Source organism: Hipposideros armiger, unplaced genomic scaffold (assembly GCF_001890085.2).
Source record: "Hipposideros armiger isolate ML-2016 unplaced genomic scaffold, ASM189008v1 scaffold_35, whole genome shotgun sequence".
NCBI classification, from domain to species: domain Eukaryota; kingdom Metazoa; phylum Chordata; class Mammalia; order Chiroptera; family Hipposideridae; genus Hipposideros; species Hipposideros armiger.
The window spans coordinates 1953548-1970206 of record NW_017731385.1 but is presented as its reverse complement, the minus strand read 5'-3'; the positions used below and the strand labels follow the sequence as shown (position 1 = coordinate 1970206).

The window sequence follows — 16659 nt, the reverse complement described above, 5'->3', positions numbered from 1 at the left end:
ATCTGTCCAAGCCGTTAACGCTTGGAGAACATTGTGATCTATAGTGCCCCATGAGACAAGTGACATCACCACAGACACAGGTGAACTGCTGGGCCCTGTTGAACCAGGTTTCCATCCTGATTCTGCCATTTTGTATGGTCATGTGCAACTTATGGTATCACCCTGAGTCTTTCTTTTATCACTTACATTGGTGGAAGGGTAATGCTTCCTACTTCAGTGGTCTAGTTGTATTAAATGAGATTTGTGTAATGTGCCTCAGGCATAATATGCAGGAGACCCCAAACAATCCATGTCTTTTTTTTTTTTAAGTATGTGTACAATACTTGGGATTTTAGCACATCTTTAAGTTCCAGCTGAGAATTTCAGGACAGGGATAAGATGCTTGAGGCTATTTCACAGTTTTGTGAGCTAAGACCCTTCTAACCTTAGGAACCCAGTTAAACCAGCAGCTGAATTTGCTGGCAGATAATAAATGCATGGGTTCCATCTCGGCTCCTTATAAACACTGAATAAATCGGAAATGCCCCACCACTGGAAAGAAATTTAATATTTAAAGGTAATTTGACCTGTACATGTGCGTACCATGAATATTTAATGAATCCTATAGCAAATGTATTTATATAGCATTAATCTGAGGATATTTATTTCCTATTCATTTTCTAGGGCATTATTTCCTCAGCATGTGGGAAGTGACCCTCTGTAAAAATGCTCAGCTCTAAAGGTGAGCTTAAAAACTGTGGAGTGGAGCTGTTCCTTTTTCTGCTGCAACTGTCGATGCTCCCTCTGCCCCCTTAAAAAGAAAAGGTGATTCTAAGGGGACACTAAGATGTGTCCCCAAGACTGTGCCATAGGGTTATCCTCATAGTACCACCCTTTTGACTCCTCATTCTACTTTATATAATATTTACAACTATAGACAGCAAAATCCAACTTTTTCACTTTCATTTGATATAAATAATTTCACTCCTTTATAATATTTCAACTTGTAGTGCTTTACATGAAAAGGGTAGGCATAGGCATGATTCAATTTAGTTGACAGTTTGTATAATACCTAATTGAGATATTTTTCTCATCTCTTTTTTGCCTAGGTTAGGAGACCTATGTGGAATGATGTTTTTCTCTGATGTAACTTCAACCTTGGGATTAAGAAAAAGCAAAATCAGCCAAACAAATAACATCAAGTAAGCTGAAGGTACTGTGTCCCAATGGAATTTGGTCTTATTTTGTGATGTTTTCACTAAATCAGAAGTGGTAGATTTGGGGAGAAAAAAGAGAAGGTGCTGTCTGATCACTTTTTATAACTTAAAAACCCCAACCTATGTGAGAGGAAATAATTACAGAAAAATGAATGTTAACTCCTTTCCTATTCTGGTGGGTAACAGTAAAGGTTAGAAAAAGTAGTGTAACCCATTGGTCAAGGGTTCTGTGTGGTAAGTCAGAACTGCAAGCTTTGTTCATGTTTTCAGTTGTCTTCATTTTATAATCACGTTCCTCTTTAAAATGTTACTCTGGCAGGGAAAACAAAACCAATATTTATAATCAGCATAGTGTTTTAACATGTCATGAGCAAGATGTCATGCTTTGCTATCTAATGGAAAGAAAATAAAACTTCAGAGTGAAACTTAAACTACTCTAATTATTTAAAAGCACAGAATTCCAAAGGCCTTTTTTCAAAGGCTCCACGTTTAAGAATTGTAGCCCAGAGGAATTGATAATGTGTTCACGCTAGAAGAAATGCTTGTAGTTAACGTGGAAGGCTGGTTCACATGTGACTTCATTATAAAGTCACCAAGCTCTGCCCTGACTTTCCCTGACCTTCATAGTCCAGTGGATCTTAACCATTAAGCCTGGGGATGCATTGCCTGCTGTTCAAGAATGTTTGAAACCTCATGTTTTTACCTACTTGTCATAAGTCTTTTGGGGCCTTTAGATAGAGCCCCTTTTTCTTTTCTCATGGGGATGGGCAGTGTGATGTGGTCAGTGGCTGTATCAGTTAGGGCAACCCTAGGTTTTGGGACCCTGTGGAAATGGATTTGTAAGAAAAGAATAACGGCTTGTTCTCGCGGTTAATTTCAGATTAATGTTTTGAGGTCAGTGCTCAACAGGCCTAGTAAAGTGCGATGTGGCACACGCACACACAATGATAAAATGAAATAAAAATTCTTACAAAATATGTACCCTTAGGGAATGTAATTACACGATGATAGTTCCCGTTCCAGTTTATCCCATTTCATAAAAAAACAAAAACAAAAACAGCAAACAAACAAAAAAACCCCACTGGTCACAACACACTAAATTGATTTCTTAGCCCACGGAAGGATTATGACCCCCATGTGAGAAGCACTGGCCTAGCACCCACCAAAGCACACTGTGTACAGTATCTGGTCAGCGTGCGTTTCTTGAATAATTAAGGTTTTAAATGTATTTGTACTTTTTACAAAGGCCATGCAGAGCCTTTTTGCATTGTCTCTTCTTTAGCGGTTTTGCTTTTAGGGCCCAGCAGAAATTTACAACACACGCAGAGGAGTTTGGAGTGGAAGCTGTAACTATTCAGGTGGCACAGTGATTCTGGAGCTCAGGTAGGGTGGCCAGATACAACATAAGGACATCCAGTTCATTTGAATTTCAGATAAATAATGAGTCATTTTTTAATATGAATTTGTCCCAAATATTGCATGGATATACTTATACTACCAAAAATGATTTGTTGCTTATCTGGAATGAAAATTTAACTGGGCATTGTGTATTTTTTAATATTTGCTAAGTACAGCAACCTTCCGCCCTAAGAACTGTTTTTCCCACTCATAGCTCATAGAGCTGAATTTCACTTCTCTCACTCAGAAAATGTGAAAGTTGACTTGGTGAACATTAAGGTCCCACAGAGGTGTAATTTTCTGTGGTTTAAGATACAGAAATTTGGAATCTATCGTAGTAAAGAGCTCTAGGTGGTGAATGAATAAAATTGAGGAAAATAATTTCAGTGTTTGTATTTATGCTGTGGTTGAATCATGCAAGCATATGTTTAACTTGTGGGGAGTGCAATGATATGTTCTCAGGAGAGGGTGGAGAGAGAGGAATGTGTGGTGTTGGGCTGTTTGGCTCGTGTTCCTCTATGGAGTAGACAGGAGATGCCGCCATGAGCCTGACATTCCCCACCAAGTTCTCATGGTGCGGGTATCTTACTGGTTATAGCGCCCACAGACTGTGCCTCTTAGATCTTTCAATTAAGACCTTTCCATTCAGAGGCAAGGAGCACAGCATCCGACAGCCTGCAGGTATAGTACCTGCAGGATCCACTGCTGCTTCTGGCTGAAACAAAGCTCCTCCTACGTCAATGCCTGCCTGTGGGAGAAGGGACCAGAGCGAGTGTTTTCTGCCCAGTGCTGGACTCCTCTACCGGGTGATCTTTTCACTGGAGCTCCTTGTTCCATTAGCTTTGCTTTGCCAGAGCAGCATGGCAGGCAGAGGCTCTCCTGCCAGATTCTGCCTGTTTTCCTCTTGCAGGAAACTTCACGTACCCCAGTAAACCTCACGTGCCCCAAATATTCTGGCTCCCCTCAAGTTCTCAGAGCCTGAAGAGGTGCCTTGCCTCTCCCTGGTAGGAGCTTGCATTTCCCCCACACGAGAAGACTACTGACTTATGATCCCTGCAAAGTCACAAGGCCCATCACCACTCTGACGGCTGCCAAGCCAAACTCTGATGGTAACACACAGCATTCTCAGGGCAGGCTGAACCTGATGATGACTTCATGCCAAAGGAGTTACAAGAAAACCAAGATAAACAGGGGGGCACCACGAGAGGACTTATGGACTGGATTTTGAGGGTGCTTGATGAAGGTATCAGAACACAGGACTGGGTGAGGAGAGTGGGTCACTCTATCAGGATATGAGATTTTAACATTATTCCAACATGAGATAATAAAAGATGTTTTCAGATCCATGGGGTCCGAAAATAGACCACTCTGAAACTTTCATAAAAAATAACAAACAACTGCTTTAAGGACATATTCTGATCAAACGAAAAATGAAGCAGAGTAGTATAAACAAGAACTGAGAGAATATGATATAAAAGAAAAAAGTGGTGAGAAGTGAAACCAATAAACCTTAGTTTTTTTTTAACACTCACTGCAAACTATAGTTAAGGAATATAATGGACATGTTAAAATTTATTCTTGAAAGGAGAGATTAATACAGTAAAAATAATGTATCAATAATAATCTAGATTCCAAATCTGAAATTATTAGGAGGTACAAAGGAGGGAGGAAACTAAAAGATAGTTGAATCAACATACTTTGGGGTTTAAATAAATGTTGTTTCATAATTGACAGTAATAAAGGAATAGGGGAGAATATATATAACCTTCTAATCATTGAAGAGCAAAAGAAAGGAAAATATGTAGAGTATTGACTTTTTAAAAAATTCTTTTTTTATTAATAAATATTAATGATTTTTCTCTGTGTATATTCTCTTTGATAATATCACAGAATATTCTATTGAATAACTACCCTCACAGCATTTTAACCAACATTCTATATTTAATGTATTAGATGTGTTGCCAAATTCTATTTCTATGAGTTTCTATCATTTTCTAGCCCAACCAGCAATGAATGAAAGTGTCAATTACCTCACACCCTGGTTAACATGCTGTTAAAATAAAAGTATATCAGTACAGTCTCATTTTAGCTCAGCCACTAAACATTTCATTCGTGTAGATTTTTCCTGCTATGAAATGATTACTTTTGCTTAAAAATGAGTTAGTGATATTTATATGCCAAGTGTATTTTTTTTTCCGCAAATAAGTTAAAATCTGTCTTTCATAATAGGACCAACTGCTAAATAAATGCTTCCTGGTTTTAGCAAATATTCTGTTCCGGGCCAAAATTACAGTCAAGTACCTTCAAAATATTTGGTATTAATTATCATCATTCTATTTGATAAGACAAGAGTCCTCTGGTGAAATACTTACAAAAATTAATTGTGATTATGGTTAGGTTTGGATAACCCATTTACAAGTGACATTTCTGATTTTAAAAGGTAGTGTTCAGATGTCTATTTTTATTTGTACTTCCCCACAGGGAGTAATATAATCATGAATGATTATATTTTCAAGGGGTTTTATTTTTTTCTTTTAACATGTTTGCTACTATTTAACCACCATCTTCTTCTTCTTATTTTTAATGGAAAATGACATTAAATACAGCACATCAAAGAATGTCAAGAAAAATTTAAGAAAGGACCTCAAATAAAAATGGAATTCAACCTTTAGCATGGGTGGTGGAATAAAATATTTAATTAAAAAAAATTTAATACCACCATAGAATCTCAAATTGTAGATAACTTTTGATTGCCTATATATCTATATGCATAAAATGGAAAGTGTACTTTTATTAGACATCACAGATAGAACAGTATTTATGCTGTGATTGAATCATGATATTGGCAGTTTGACAATATCAAAATAAAGAAAGAAAAAAATATATACCATTGACCTAGCAACTCAACAAAGATATTCCTTACATCATTGAGAATAATAACAAACTCTAAAAAAAAAAAATCATCTCAACAGTCGTTAACTGCTTACTGGTTAAATAAATTAAAGTGTATTCATATGACATAATATGTAATCATTAAGAAGAATAAGCAATAATCAACTGAAAAATACATATTTTTATACTACATGGACTCAATATAGGTCAATGTGAAAAGGTGAAAACATGTGAAATACAAAACTAAAATTAATGAAAGAAAATATGAGACAAAGTTTGTGACTCAAGGGTATGGAATAACTTAAATAAAATTCAAATGACAAATCTATAAGAAAAAGTGGATTTTATTGCAATCAAAATTGAGGATTTACTGTTAATAAACAATAGCACACATAAAGTTAAGGGATAGATAACAGCATGAGAGAAGATATTTACAATATGAAAAACTGTCAAGAAATGAGTGGCTTGAATATACAAGGAGCTCCTGCCAATCAACAAGAAAAGATGCTTCAACACCAAGAGACAGACAAACAGACAGAGATAGGCAATGCACTGAAGTGGAAATCTAAAAATTTACAAGTTAAAGAAAATCAAATTAAAACAACAACTGAATATCACTTTACCTATTAAATTGCCTAAGTGTGGAAAGATGGGTGACGCCAAGTACGAAAGGCTAGTAAGCGGGGATGTGGAAACCCTGGTGCTGTGCTGGTGGAATACGTGTTTTATGAGACTGATGCAACCACTCCAGAGAGCAAGATGGTGGTATTTAGATAAATGAAATCTGTGCATAGCAGATAAACAAGTTGTTATGCTTTTAGGCATACATGCTAAAGAAAATTCTCACTTAGGTCCACATGTGGACAAATATAAGCCCCCGCCCCCAGTGTTATTTGCGGTGTGAGAAGGTGAAGGCAGTATCTGGACGCCTATCACTGAGAGCATGAATGGACAAAGTGGAGAGCACGTACCCCACTGAGTGCCCTGTGGCAAGAAGGCAAAACCAGAAGCGGTAACATGAACAGACATGGATGTACAGCAAATACTGAGGGAAAGAAAGACGCGGAATGGCACGTGTAACAAATACCAGTATACAAATGTACAACTGTTATGTATTAATAATAGTATTATATTGTATTTGGTCAATTAGAGTCGTGTGCCAGGCACTGACAAAGATGGTCAAGTCCCACTGCCACAGATAAATGAACAGATCAGTAAAAGTGAAAATGAAGAGAATCTTAGTTGACGTAAAGGATTTTATGCATTTTTTAGTGAAAATTACAAGTTGCAGAAAAAATGGCATGTTTCTGTACCATATGTATATCTATTTGTGAGTATTGCATGTGTATATATGTCTGTCCATATTTATATCGATATATATGTCTGTCCATATTTACATATGTATACATATACATATACATATCCATCATATGTATATGTATACATATACACATATAGAAATATACAAACATATAATGTGTGTATATACAGAAGGTGCCAAAAAATATATACACATTTTAAGAAAGGAAAAATATATACACATTTTAAGAAAGGATAAAACTGTATTAAAATTGTAATACTCAATATATACCGATGACAAAACATGAATACAAATCATGTGTATATGTTTTTTTGGCACCCCTCAGTATACACATGCATATATTATACATGCAAAATGGATAATACAAATTATTTGCCATGGTTATGTACTGCATTTATTTAAAATAATGATAAAATAGCAACTAAGGGAGTTTTCCAATATTTTGAGAGCACTGTTTTCTGTAACAGTCATTGTAATGATACTTTAGTTGGCTTTTAGATCATACTTATAATGTTTAGAAATAATTGGATTGATGGTTTAGGGTGTGAATCAAAAGTAGAATTTTGCCAAATAGGTTTTATGTACTTTTTCTTATTTTTTATATCTAAAGTTGTCATTTTGCACTGTTAAAAGAAGCATAATAACCTGAATCCTTTCTGTTTGTTAAATTAAGCTTTTTGTTTAAGTATAAATTCAGAAAAGTCATCACATTGATAAATTTTCACAGAATGCATTCATGTAACTGTTTCCCAGATCAATATACAGGACATTCCTAGGATCAGAGGAGTGTTCTTCGTGCTCCTAATCAAATATCTAAAATATTAGATTTTCCTTTGTAAAATATATATATATTACTAAAGCCATATAGTAGTTATCCTTTGATTTCTGCTGTCTGTTTTATTCTCTTTTTTTAATGTTATGCTTTGACCACATTATTTATCATAGTCCATATATTAAAAATTCCAGAGACAAAGATAATTTTTATTTTAGATAAAATTAGAATTTTATTTTAAAATTCTCAATGAAAATGTATGTCTGAGTGATATTGATTAAAAAGACCCAGAGTGTGCTTCTGGATATAAGGGGAGGGGGGTTTGTTCAGGCCAACTGTCCTGGTGAGAACAACTTAAAAATCTGGAATATATGTAAAGATACTATAAATCGATATAAATACACACATATCATCACATATAAATATATGTGATATTTATATGTAACATTATATGTATTTATACATCTATATCTATATCCATATATATCTATATCTACATATCTATATCTATAATGTATAATCTTCCAGAATTTGGAGTTGTTCTTATCAGGAGGTTTAACCTGCTACAAATTGTTTCCTGATATCCAGAAGTATATTCTGGATCTTTTTAATCAGCATCACTTAGACGTATATTTTCATTGAGAATTCTAAAATAAAATTTTATTTTGATCTAAAATTCTAAAATTAGAATTCTCTTTATCACTGGAAGTTTGACTATATGGGGATATGATAACTAATTTACTGTCCTCAGACACTGTATCACATGGTTTATTGTCTCTAGTAATATTTACACTCAGTTTTGACTTTAAATTTCTAAATCATGACTCTGAAAGGTAATGTTCTGTTATATTCCTTGCCTGTAGGACACTTGTAACAAAAGTTTGAGGAGTTTTACCTCTGGTAATAATATTAACAGGCAACCAGTATTGATATTAGATATGTGTCAATACTTTCCCAAGGTCTTTATAGCCATTTAATTCAACTAGACCTCATTAAAACACTATGAGATATTTATACAATGTACTTTACAGAGAAGGATGCTAAAATCCAGATAAGTATAGTAACATTCCCAGGGTTATTTACCTAAGTTAGGAATAAGTAGCTTGGTTTTGGTACACAAGTTCTTCACCTATATATGGATCAAAGAAATCTTTGACTAGGTATATGGGCACTCTTTTTGTTTATTTTTCTTTTGGCACCATTTAAAAACCTAAATTTGAATTTCATGACATACACAACTGAGTTGAAATATACCTATTCCATTTTTTGAGGGCTACATGTAGTTTTCAATTTTGGCCAAAAGAACACTTCAAAATTATTTCTTTCAAAAGAGTAATTCCAGAATTGAGAAATAATAGTGAGAACATAAAAATGGGTTGAAAAAAATAATTTATTTTTATAAATAATTGTCTAATTTATACTGTACCTAACAATTAACTTAAATATTCTATTAAACTGGAAAATAAGTAGACATTATCTATGTAACCTTATAGTACATCTATAAAATTATCAGTTGCAACTATTTTAAAATAGCATTTTTCACTTACATATTACTTTTTGAATTTTAGAGAGATTTCCCAAATTGTGAGGACATTATTGGTATATAGGTTTACTAAGTAGAGGATTGCTAAACCAAGCTTTGTTACTGAAAAGTCTATGGAGTCCCAGTTTAAATTTATTAGCACTCTTTTTGACTATAAGACTTCTAATTTTTGACAATTCAAAAGAAAACAGCTTTAAATCTGAACTTAACTGATTTAGCCTAAGTTTTTTTTTTGCAAAAGTAATTTAAAAATAAATAGAAAGTAATCAGTCTTTCTAAAAATGTGTTTTCTATTTTCTACAATGTCGTTTTCTTGTGGGTAATGGTGGTGTTTTTTTGGCTGCGTCACTAAACTTTAATAGCAAGGAAAGCGAATGAGCAGATAATTCCGACTTAAAAATAAAGTGTTTTAGCTATTGGCAGATGTCAAGACAACTTGAGGCTCAATGATTACTGAGCTGCATACCTGCCATCCTTATCTGTCTCCAGCACAGTTGACAAAACAAGGTAGTCTTGATGTCAAAACAGATTGGGAAGGAAGAAATAAAGACAGAAACTTGGACAGAGTTAAGAAGTCTTGCTTTTTCATTTCAAGTTTCTTTCTTTTTTTTTAAAATTCTAAATGATCTCCTAAACAAACTCTTATGTGCACCCAAAATAAAGCATTTACTGAACCACAAAAAATTAGTCACAAAGCATTCTGCACCACTAAATGTGCGTACAACAATTTGGCAGATAAAATCTTATTGATCCCCCCGACCCCCCAAGTTAAAACCATGGATCTTCATAGTGCTTCTCTGAGCTATCTCTCTCTCTCTCCTTACTGAAGCCCTCTTGCAATAACTCTCTTGGCATGTAACTCCTAGCTAGGGGGACACAAACATTCAGTCCACAACACAGGTCCTTCAAGACTCGAACTGAATATAATCTCCCCTTTAAGACCTCCCCTGACCCAACTCACCTCTCTTGTGCCCCCACAGCACTTCCTGCATATTTCTATTTTACAATTTTATTGTTCCCTTCTGTTTATGTGTCTGTTCTTCCCACTGGGTCACTGTCGTCAAGCATTTGATGCTTGAGTGTCCATTTCCATGAGAGCATCTCTGCTAGACATGACTAACTGATCACAGTACTTTCTCCTGCTGAGTAAGGATTCTCTTCAAAACAGTGCCACAGGCAGCCTCTTCTAACCAACCGGCACTGATGCAGCCACAAAATCTATCTGCCATACCTGCTCCTAACTGTACTGTCCTTGAAGATATGTGTATCTTATCTATGTGTCCCCTGCACCAGGAGCACAGAATGGGTGCCATGCATGCATTAAAAACCTTTCCAGGAAGATGTTTCCTAGTATATCTATATTTGATAAGCAAAACAATTTATTTCTACCTACCCCATCTCTTTTTTATGGCAATGGCTTCTATTATAATTTTCATCATCAGGGAGCAAGAAATTTGGCTGAGTGTCATAGTAACTTTCCATTTTTTCCCCTTCTAATTCCATGTTTTGTTAGGTGTAGGCGCAGCCCACAGTTTCCCGTCATAAACTACCAACCTGCAGTCTGTAATGGGGCTTCACACAATGGTCTTTATATTGTAGACATGATGCCTTTCAGAGCTAAATCTTTCTAAGTCAGGCATCAAGATAATGATTTAGTTATTTATTCCTTTGAACCAGCTACTTTGGTGACTCATTTTTCTCCCTAACCCATGCTATTATCCACTAATCCATACATTACTTCCCTTCAATACAGATGACACAGACTGTTTACTCAGGATGATTTTGCAATATGCACACTGACGAAGACTTTATGAGCAGGAAGAATACAAGCTATTCAACCAACGTACAGCAAACAGCTGAGTGGTAGCCCAGCTTAGCAGGGTGTTAAACATCCATTAATAATGGCATGGTGACAAGCTTGAAAGTTTTGATTTTAGTTCAGATAAGCACTCCGAATTCAGGACTTGACTAAATGTATTTCTAGGTTTCTCTTAGGGAAAACCTGGTTTATCCCAACAGGGGTGTTCAGTTTCGTGAATGTTAGAGGGCAAACGTTTTCACAGTAGCTCATGTAATAATTATTAATATAAGGTAATGTATTTCTAAATTACTATAAACATTGAATTTTGTAGGACAGTCCAGATTTCAAATATTTGACCCTGTTTTTCCCCATGTCTATGTTTCTTGGATGACACGTATTGATTTTTGGTTCAGGAAATACCATCAAAATAGTCTAAAGCTTTTATTCCCATTTAGAAACTTCAGCTAAACTAATTCCATTCTCAGTGGAAGAAAATCACTATTTTCCTTCAATTTTCATTGATTCTCACGATTTATTGTGCACACATCTGTCTCCTCCACAAATCTTTGAATTCTTTGAAAATGGGGGCCATGATGTTTATTTTTACATTCTATTAATACCTCTCTAGTTTTAGGTGCTCAACTAGTAACTAGCTACAAAGAATCTGTGTTGCAAAAAAAAAATTATTTATATGCTAATATTTTGATCATTTCTTCATGGTTTATGGGATGTTTTATGACCATTGAAATGGTTGGTTATTGCTAGTTTCACAAAAATCAATTTGCTTTCCTGAGTGATTACTATGAATGAGTCATGATCACTTTACACAAACTTTCTCGAGTATGCAAAACACTTCTATGAAGTGTGTGCTATTATTATCGCCTCTTTTAAGATTAGAAAATTGAACACAGTCAAATAATTCCCCCATGACCATGCGGTCCATGAGAAAGTGGAAAAGTCCTGATTCAAAACCATATCCTGGACTCGGAAGCCCAGGGGTTCCATTTCATTTCACTTCAACGAAGAAACCTATTTCACCTTTCCTCTCCAAGAAGAGAAAACAAAAGTTTTTTTTGCTTTGATTTGGTTTCGTTGCTGATGCCTCATTGTTTTCCCCAAGAAAAATTAAGTCTCTTGACTGGTGGCTGAGATTAAAACCTCAGTGTTTTCTTTGTGTCTTTTCATTTGTTGATGTCCAAAATTCTAGTCCATCAGCAAGTCTCCTTATCTCCATTTTCAAACTCTATCTAGAACCTCACATCAATTTCCTCTGCTCCTGCCGGACCACCAGCAGCTTTCACTGAGTTGCTGTAATACACCTCTCCCTTACCCCCTACCCCCCGTTGCCACCATTCTTGTACCTCAACAGACAATTCTCAAAACAGCGATTGGAGTGTTCTTGCAAAAAAGCAAGTCTGATCATGTCACTGCCTGCTCCCAATTCCAGTGACTTCCCATCTCACGCACAGTAAGCAACCAAGTCTTTCCAACAGTTCCACACAATTCACCATCCTGTCTACACTCACTGCTTTGACTGATGTCATTCCCTACTGCTCTGCCTGGCACTAGCTCTGCCTCAGCTGTGCCATCTCCTTTCTGTCTCTCCAACTCATGATGGGCGTCAGCACCTTTGCACTTGTCATCGCTTCTGCCTGGGATGCCCTTCCCCAGAGCAGCTACATGGCTTCCTTCCTCACTTCCTTCAGATCTTTGATTAAATCTCCCCTTTTCAAGGAGGTCTCCTCTGACTGCAATATTTGAAATTATTATACACTTATTTTTCTCTGTAGCACTTATCACCATTTCATGTACTATAGATTTTAATTATTTGTTAGATGTCTGTTTCTACCCAGTAGCATGCGAACTCCCTGAGGGCACTGATTTGTGTCTGCTTCATTCTTATATCGTTGCTTTGCACATAGTAGGTGCTTAATATTTGTAGAATCTACATAGACCTCCACATCTAATAAGTTTTTACTTATGTCCTTCAAACTAAATTAAAAAGAAATTTTAGAGTATTTTAGGATTGTTAATTACAGTTTGAAGTAATCAAAACAGCAGGGGTAATTTTCTATGGTTGGTTGGTGTTGGGTAACATACATTTCCATGTAACCCATTCACCAGTCATTTTACTAAGATTTATGAAGTTTCCCCCATCCACCAATTATTTTCAACCTTCCAAGATAAAGATTTGAGCTGAATCCAACTCTAGTCTGGCCTTTGACACTGATTATGACTTTCTCAAAGACGTTTACATTTGGTGTTAGGGAAACTCAACTCTACTTTTGCAAATATAAACTGCACAATAAGAAGAAAACCAACTTCAGTTTTCCATTAATTTCTACCAGTAGCAGGATGCAAACATTTTTTTAAAAAAGGAAACATCTTTACATGTTAGTACCTTGTAATAATTGAGATGCTGAATTACTTCCTTGTGAATTTCATATACAATTCTTCAAACTTTCTAGTAGATTCTAAAGTATGCATTCTTTAAAGAATAAAATGGGAGGTAACTTAGAGTAATCTATTAAAATTACTAACAAAATAATTAAGTCAAATACTAAAGAAATACAAAGGATAAATTTGATATTTATGTTTCTCTAAGTTAACCTGTTGTACAGATTGTTTTTTTTCTTATTTGTGTTATTTTTAAATTCATGTATTCATTTGTGCATTCATTCAAGCCTTACTCATTTCCAAAATATAAATTCAGCACATAATATGAGCTAAGAGAGCAGAAAGCATAAAAAGTAAGGTCCAAAACTTCAAAAGATCTTACACCCTAGCTAGGAAGATAAATCCCTTTCATAATTATTTCTCATTTCTTTCACTAGACATGAGGTACAGAAAAACTACTGGGGTGCACTGTTGGGAAGTCAAGGAATGAGGTAACATCTTGAAGATAGAGGTCTCTAAGACGGAAACAGAAATAAAGTTTGGATACTTAAATAGTGTAAGTTTCAAACGCTTAGAAAAATGGACCCTCAGCTGCTCAGTGTAAATGAAATTGCACGTACATATGCATTAGAATACAGCAACCCTTTCTCTGTCTTGCTTTCTATCTTTCTAAATCCTTCCTGGCCTTTTCCCTTTCAGCACAGATGATCACGCTGCATGAAAGTGGTCTGTCCTTCCCCTAAACACATTGTCAGCCTTGCGTTTGCATTTTGGCACATTTTCCTCCAGGCAGGCAGCCTTCTTCATGTCTTGTCCAGGAGATGGGTCTTTGCGAGAGACTCTGAGTCTCCCTTCCACAGCTTCTGTCCTTCTCCTGTGATAGCACACATCTTAAAATATTAAGATGACTCACTTGTCCAGTTTCCCCACTAAGGCTGTGAACTTGGGAAAGGTTGGTATTACCGGCACGTTTCCTCCTTTGAGACACCATGCTTAGCACAGTACCTGCATTTAAGTAGCTGTTTCATAAATATTAATTGAATAAATAAGTTGCTTTACATCAAATTGTACCTTAAATATTTGATTTAGAGTGTTCATCTGCAATGATTAAGGAAGAAGTTAGGGAAGTGGTTAATTTTTAATACTTCACCGATGCTTGGGTGAACAGGTTTAGACAGCTTCCAATGATCTTAGTGGATTGAGGGGTTAGGGGCAGGCTGAGGCATGCCCCAGACACATGAGTTTCCAATGGACTTTGCATGAATAAGTAATATTTTTATCATGACTGCTTTGTATCATTGCTCTCCAAATCTCCAACAAGGTAGGCTGAAAGACCTTCAAGAGAGTTCAAATTCAGAAGAACTAAAAATACGACCCAAAAGAGACAGAATGAGGGAAGCGTGCACACGTGTACTTGTTCAGTCTCGCTACTATTTCTTGGAGTCAATCTTGGCTTCAAACATAATAAGCAGACCCCGGCTTGTCATACCTCCTTTCTCCCAGGGGTTTGAAACTGTAATGAAAGCATTTTAACTCAGTGGTAACTGGATTAGAGTAATGCAAGAACCGGCCACCTTGGGACCTCCTGCTTGTGTCTCGGCCTGAATAAATGTGCATGGAAATTGTTTTAAACTGATGGCTGTGCAAGATCACAAGTTATAGTAATGTTGACAGTCTCAGCTTGGAACCTGGCAAAACAGCAAAAAAAATGTGAAACCAGGATTGAAAACAGCTCATTTGCTGACATGAAAGCAGCACTCAGAGGTTTAGATGTACAACCTTTGCAGGTCAATGGTGACAGTCTTTGCAAAGTGCCACCAGCATCTCTACTGCAAACTGAAGCAACTTAATAGGAATCCTCGCTGCAAATCTAAAGCGACTTGGCTTTTTTCCAGCCTCCGGTACTCGTAAGAAGCCATAAGGAGAAGTTTCTCAGATTTAAAGTGGGCGAGAGGATACTAAATCTTCCATCTCCTGGAGGCTGGATGGGAAATGAAAAGGGATAGTTGTCACAGGCTGTTACAGCCAAATATCGTGGAAATAATCCAATCAGTGTGTTCCCTTCTCAAGTCTCCGGTGTTTCAGTGTGAGTTCCACCTTCATTACTTCACAGGTTTGTTGTCCTGTGTCACGGAGGAAACATCTGTTGAAGCCGAGGGAGGGGAAGAGGATTTCCATCGTCACCACGGACATTCACAGGGAGGTTCTGGTGAATTTACTGCCAGGGAAAAGTGACACCTGGTCAGCTTCCGAGATCACAGCTTCGGGGAGGCACCACATGGGTCCTGACCATGAGTGAACAAAGCGTGTATCTTCTGCACGCTGTAAATGCACCCTGGTGTCAAATTGGGCAAAGCGGACACAGAAGAAATGCTCTGGAAGAGACACAAAGTGAGAGTATTTTGATCCTCCATAATTCAGGATCCAACTTTGCTTTCTAGAAAGCTGAGTTTGGTTCTACAAGGAGATATGGTTGGAGTCCATTTTTCATAGAACATTATTTGGGTCCATAGAACCGGTGAAATAATTCGAGTCACAAAGTTATATATTTCAGCAGGGACTTTAAAATATCATGTGGTTCTGTGTCCTGTTTTCATGCAGAACGGCCTCCATTTTACAGACGAGGTAAGTGAGGTTCAGAGGTCAGATGAGTTTATATATAGTACATGGATCTGTGTAAGAGCCAGTACCAGGGGGGTCCAGTACATAGCAGGTACTTAACAACTGCTTGCTGAATTGGATCTTACTAGACCAATAACCAGCATGAAAAGCTCACCTTCCCAAACCCTTTGAAAAACTGTCACTGTCCACACTACTTAAGCAGCATATTTATGCATTTGTTTATGAGTTTGAATCTCATCTCCTTGCATCCTAGAATCCACACTCAATCAGGACTTTAGATGGCTTGAATTTCTAAGTAACATTTTACATTTTAATATAACTTGGTTTTGAATTTCCCTTACTTTTTGAATTGGGGTTCAAAGAAATACTTAATATCACATAAGGAAGGCATGCCAAGAAACTATCCAGGTTTTTCTTCAATTTCACAAGAGAGAGAATGGCTTGCTTCGAACTGAAATAAAGGAACAAGAAGGAAACCCTGGGAGTACATAACTTCTATCCTCTTTTTATTTCTGTTTTGCTATTTGGTTGTGTGTATTTGTGTCTACATGTGTTTCATTTCTTCCCTTTTTTGCACCTTGTATATCATGTCCATCTTCTGTCCTATAAAGAGATAAGAGGCTATGACACTAGGCATAGTGTACACCTCAAAACTGGAGGCTGGGACTAACCCCCCAAGCTCCCCAATTAGGCCACGAACAGGCAACCATTTCAAAG

At 36.4% G+C, this 16659-nt stretch overlaps 1 long non-coding RNA gene across 1 annotated transcript in view; it reads left to right on the top strand.

Annotated features, from left to right (window-relative positions):
- LOC109380380 (uncharacterized) overlaps nucleotides 1-16659 on the top strand; it is a 27430-nt gene that overhangs the window by 4156 nt on the left and 6615 nt on the right. The window contains exon 2 of the long non-coding RNA XR_002123460.1: nucleotides 1089-1192. This is a non-coding gene — a long non-coding RNA (uncharacterized LOC109380380). The remainder of the gene's footprint in view (nucleotides 1-1088; nucleotides 1193-16659) is intronic.